Genomic DNA, 6,061 nt, shown 5'->3' with positions numbered 1-6,061 from the left:
GGGGTGCGGGTTGTGGGACTTTGCGGGGGGGGAGGGTTATGCTGACACAGCAGCCGAGCGCTCTGTGTTAACAAAGCGTGATGTTCAGAGGGGACAGTTATGACTCGTGGCACCCCACACACACCCACGCACACCGACATCCCTCCCCCACCCCCCCTTCGCCGGGTTTCTCCTTTCCACTTCCCAGACTGCCCCTTGCATGGACTGAGTGTGGGGGGTTAATTTCCATATAAACGAGACTATTATTAAAAAGCAGCAGGGGGAAGGGAGGGAGGGAGGGGAGGTCGCTTTGTGGTGGTTGCAGAAAAGGGAAGAGAGTGGAAATGTTCCTCCCAACGATGCATGCTTTGCTGTCACGAAAGAAACCTGTGATATCCTTCGTGTTGGAGAGACCACGTCTGCGTTTGGGAGTTGGGGGGGAAGGAAAATACCACGCAGGAGAAGCACTGATGAAATCAAGGCAAAGCTTGGCAGCGTTGTGGAAGAGCCTGATGCGTATCAGCCAGCAGGTGGTCAACACATGTTGTAGCTTGATGCTCCCATCAGGAGACGTGGGCGCAAGGTGGATGGCAGCGAGCGGGTCGAGAGCTTTCCCCCCACGAGGGGCTCAGTCCTGTGCCTGCCCCCAGCGCTCTCTCATTTTTTGGGGCTGAGTGATCCATTCGTGCTTGCCATGGGAGCAGCTTGAACTCAGGTACTGCTGCTCACCCAAGACATCGCTAGCGCAAGGCTTCTCCTGGGGGTATCTAATTGCTCCGGTGACCACACTCAGCCCGGGGACAGTCCTGCAAGGCAGCCTGTGTCCTGTCCACTTCGGTGGGACCTCCCAGAACTGGAGGAGCTGGGTGACTCCAGGCAACGTTCACGTGTGTCTGCAGGGAACTAAACACCTTTCTGAGCCTGTTCTGATCCTGGGCTTGTCTGGTGCACGTTCTCCAGCCCGTTTTCAGTGGGCAGCCTCTAAGGAGCAGCTGGGCTGCAGTTCTCAGCTAGGGTAACAGGTAACAGGTTCCATTCCCTAGCCAGAGGCACCTAAACTCAGTCACTGGGGGATGGCTCAAGTCAAGAGGGACCAATGTGTCTTGTTGGACCTCCTGTGGGTGACAGCTTCCCACCCAGCGCTGCTGGGCCGCTTTCTAGGGATTATTTTCTTTCTTTCCCAAGCCACTGGGCTGACCCAGTGTTACAGCTTTGACATCTGCAACCACAGAGTCTTGGGGGATAAAAAAAAAAAAGTTGAGGACTGGCTGCTTCAGACTGCCTCTCTCTGCAGTGACTTTGGATTCTGAACAGCCTTAGGGAGGGACAGTGCCTGAAGACCTCTGCAGACCCTGCCGGTGCCGCCTTCGGCAGTGCGTCCTTTCCTTTGAGCCACCCGCAGAAAATCAGAGCTGTGCGGATTTCGCAGCAAATGTTTTGCCAGTTTCGAGCTGTATTTCATAATCATGATGGCATTCTTGGCCTCCTTGGGTTTATGGTTTATGGTGACATGTTCGCAGCCTTCTGGGGGAAGCAGGAGCCCTGGACGCAAGCTGTTCCTGTGTTAGCGTTAAGGTCCTGCTGAGCTGATGCTGTGGTGTCTGGAGAAAGCCTGTGTGCGTGCGACCCTGGATGAATACATTCTGCACGTTACACGTGTCTGCAGAGTGCACTTGTTTCTCCGTGGTCTAAGCTGTCTTTAAACCAGGGCTTTAAAATGAGCCGAAGAGCTTCTGCAAAATGATTTTACCCTCTCCGCACGATTCAGTTAATTAACTGGCTAAATCAGTTCTTGCTGACTCTCCCTGAAGATACCCCTCCTGAATGTGATTTTTTCTTTAGATTTGGATGAAATGCGATGGTTGAGTCATGACTTTTCTTTCTGGCTCGGTTGCTGGAGTGGGGAGTGTTGCTCACAATATTGGCTGTTGCCATATGCTTTTTTCATCAAGTAAAAGGGTGCAACTTTCTTTCTGCTTCCCCCTCCGCTGACTCACTCCCCAAATATGTTTCTGGTTAGGATGCCTTGGGACTTCTTCCTGACATAAGGTTTTTTAGTTTGCGGGCAGCTTTGTGAATTGCCTCTGCGAGCTCTAAAACATCCCAGCTCCTCGGAGGAGAGGACGGATGTCCCCGAGAGCAGAGGGAGCAGCAAGGTGCTTCCCTGGCTCTTGGGTGCTTTGTGTGTTCGGTAGCTCTCCCACCACAGAAATGGTTTTCCAGAAGCCAGGCAGTCCCGCTCCCGCGCCCTTCGCATCCTGCATGTGGATCGTTGTGCCTGGACAGCCTAGGAAAAGCCCAGGAGAAGCTCTGAGAGATCTCCCTTCTGGGTGAGGTGACCGCAGCGGTTGCCCTGGGATGCTTTCAGAATCGCTGTAAGTTAAGGGAGATGCTGGCTGCAAAAGACCTTAGAGGGACAGACAGACAGTCAGACGGACACATCACTTCCTGGCTTCTTTGAAGGCATTGCCATCGCCTTTCGCTGCTCCCCAGAGCTCTCCATGCAGTGACCTTCACCGCTGATGACAAATTTCCTTGCAGTGGGCGCATTAGGAGCATGGGGCTTTTGTCAGAGCCAACCCAGTGCGCCCAGCATCCTGCTCTTAGCGGTGGGTAGTTTCCAGCTCTTGGTCAACAGAAGGAAACAGCTCCCCCAAAAAGGAGACCGTAAATCACTCAAATGATGTTTCCTGAACCTGACCTTGCAGAAAACAGGCTTGCACCTGCGAGCGCGGGTCTGGGTTCCTGAAAACCAGTGTCCGTCGCAGCCTACCACTGTAGCTTGCTGCAGTAGAGCTGTAGGTGTACACCCCATCCTCACCCCCCGCAGTCCTAACAGCCCAGGAGATGCCCGAGAGGCCAGGAAGAACAGCTCGCCTCTTTTCCAGCTAAAGGAACCGAGCTGCCGAGAGTTAAGCAACTGGCCCAAAGCCAGAGTGCTTGGAAACGAGCCCGTATCTTCCTTGTGTTAGCTGGGACATGACCGTGTAGCATGCCTTGCCCTGCTGGAAATGTCACCCGTGATCTCTGGAGCAGCTATTCTGCAAAGAAACGTCTCCTTCATGTTTTCCTCCCCCCAGATTGCTCTGCCTCGCAGGACAATCCCCATCTGTTTGATCCGCTGCGATGGAGGAGAGCAGAAACGCAGCAGCCTTTGCGCTCTCCCTTGTAGCACTTCTCATTTCCTACAACTTTGCCTGGAAAATTAACTCTGGGCTTACCCACGCTGGGATTTTTCCTGGAGGCTGCTCCGCTGGCACAACGCTACAGAGAAAGTTGCTCCAGCCAAGTGACTGTCCAGCAGCGCGTCCCTGGGTGCTGGGTTGATGGCAGAAGACGTGCAAGGGCACTGCGAGTCGGCACTGCGGGCTCTCTGCTGAGAGCTGCTCTTCCCTGTGCCACCTGGAGCATCACGCTGAGACAACTGCCCGTGACCACAAGCATTTGGGTACAGAAGGTGGCAGTCATGGCTTCACATGCCAAAGCCACCTGAGATGCCAGCCCTGTCCCCAGGAATCAGGGTCTTGTTAAGAAGAGGCTTGCTCTGTTGAACAGTTGGTCCAACCTTCTCAGTGGGGTCCCTTCCTGGGAAAGACACATCATTTGTGACCAACCTCCGCAGGCTCATTATCCGCTTGGCCTTGGTAACGTCTCCTTTGCGATGCAGGAGTGAGCCCTGCAAGATGGTGCTGAATTTCACAGAACCACAGAATCGTTTGGGTTGGAAAAGCCCCTTAGCTCCTCGAGTCCCCCCATTCCCCAGCACTGCCAGGTCCCCACTGCCCCCTGTCCCGCAGCAGCACCTCCACACGGCTGGGAAACCCCTCCAGGGATGGGGACTCCACCACTGCCCTGGGCAGCCTGGGACATGCCTGCACAACCCCAACAGGACAGAAATGGCTCCTCAGGGACAACCTCAACCTCCCCTGGAGCAGCTTGAGGCTGGTTCCTCTCGTCCTGTCGCTTGTTCCTGGGGAGAACCTTTCCATGTGATTAGATGGAAATTTGGGGGGTTTTGCTGTGGGTTGTATTTTTTCCTTATTCTTTCCTGTGCTGCTATTGCTGTTTTTTCCTGGCCTGGTGCTGTCATCAACCAGCGTCATTGGTCTGGAGACGGGGGAAGAGGCAGGGGTGTTTCCTTGCAAGGAACAAATGTTGGAATAACCCACCTTTGCTCAGCTGGCAGCATCTCCAGTGCCCAAAACACACTGGAGAGATGTAAGCAAAGCCTGGCCACACCACAGCCCTGCAGGGAAGGACAAGAGGCTTGACGCTTGGAAAAAATCCTCTGGCAGCACAATCTCCTGGAGATCTCCCAAAGGAGCTGATGGAGCCCAGCATTCACATCATCTAAATCTGAGCAAAATAAAGAGCTGCAGGCTGCAAGCTCCGTGTAAATGGCAGTGGCTGCTTGGGACCTCGGTTAAAGCTCCCTGAGGAGGAAAAGCGCATTAGATGGCCAAAATGGATCTCTCTTCTCCATTGCCGTGTTTCCATGTCGTTGGGAAAGTGAGTGTGGTTTTGGAAATAACTTCTTGCCGGCTGCGCGTTCAAAGACGCCATTGAGATGCTTTCCTGTATCATCTGCCCTCCCTCTGGTTCCCTGCCAGGGGGAAGCGTTTGGGACTTGCCCTTCCCATCTTCATGACCACCAGCTGGGAGGCAGTGCTGGATGCAGGGCAGACGTGTCAGGATTTGAGCTGTTGGATGGAGATGGGGTTTCTCAAAAGCAGCCGGTGCTTGGTGTAGATAGCTTTGGGGAGCCAAACAAGGCTCTCGCTGGGTTTGTGCTGCCCTCGGAGCAGCGATCACAGCTGAAACCGTGACATCCTTTGCGGGGAATAGCCAACACCCCATCTCGATAGGACAAGACATGATGGTTTTAAACTAGAAGAGGGAGATTCAGACTAGATAGGAAGTTTTTTACAGTGAGGGTGGTGGCCCAGGTTGCTCTGAGAGGTGGCAGAAGCCCCATCGCTGGCCCCCTGGCAGGCCCGGGTGGGCCCTGGTTTTTTACAGTGAGGGTGGTGGCCCAGGTTGCTCTGAGAGGTGGCAGAAGCCCCATCGCTGGCCCCATGGCAGGTCGGGTTGGCCCTTGGGGCTCTGAGCCCCCTGCTCTGGGTGCAGATGTCCCTGCTCCCTGCAGGGGGTTGGGCTGGGTGGGCTTTGAAGGTCCCTTCCAACCCAAACCATCCTGGGATTCTACAATTCAATGAGACCTCCTCTCCCCCTGCACCAGCCTTCTTCCCAAGAGCTTTTTGATGACCTGTCAGGCCACTTCAGAGCATTGACCTGAATTTCTCCCCTTCCCCATACGTCTCCAGGCTGTTTCCTATCACACTGCCATGGGGCTTGGCTTCTCCTCCCACCCTCCCACAGCTGTATGCAGCAGCGGCTTGCGGTGCATTCCTTCGCGTCGTAATCTCCGTCTTGCTATCTAAGGAGTTGAAGGATATTTCCAACTCAATGCTGCCAGAAAATGCTGGCACCCACCTCCAGCTACCATCGTCTCGTACACGCATCCAGCTCCTCGAGCGCTCTGATACTCTGCCGTGTTTAAACAACCATCACTTACAGTCGGTTCTCAGTGCGGCGGGTTATTTTATGGCTGTTTTTTTTTTTATTCTTTTCCAAACCCCAGCTGGTTTCTGCAGTTTCTTGCCCTAATGACTGAGCCTGACTCTCCACTGTGCCTGCTGTATGACGGCCACCGCTTTATCTGCACTGCAGAACATGTAACACAACCTTGTCTCGGTCTCTCCATTCCCTGTGGAGCAGCAGGTCCAAGACGTGACCAACCTGCCATCACTGCTGATCCCATGAGGACCACCCTGCTGCACCTCAGGAGCCATCCCAGACCAACGTTATCTGGTGCTAGCTGGCAGCAGGGATGAAGGCTCGTGGCTGCCCCAGCACTTGCCACCTCTCTGCTCTCTCCTGGGCTGTGTCACTGGTATTTTTGTTGGCCTATGGGATGGTCTAGCAGCGATGTGCTCTCCATCCTGAGGTCTTAGCCACGTGCAGCTGCAAGGACACGAGCGGACGGCCATCGATGAGGAAAAAGCTGAGGTGCTCAATGCTT

Source organism: Buceros rhinoceros, unplaced genomic scaffold (assembly GCF_000710305.1).
Source record: "Buceros rhinoceros silvestris isolate BGI_N320 unplaced genomic scaffold, ASM71030v1 scaffold17446, whole genome shotgun sequence".
Lineage (NCBI taxonomy): Eukaryota > Metazoa > Chordata > Aves > Bucerotiformes > Bucerotidae > Buceros > Buceros rhinoceros.
The sequence above is the reverse complement of the archived record's forward strand: the minus strand, read 5'-3'. Positions refer to the sequence as shown.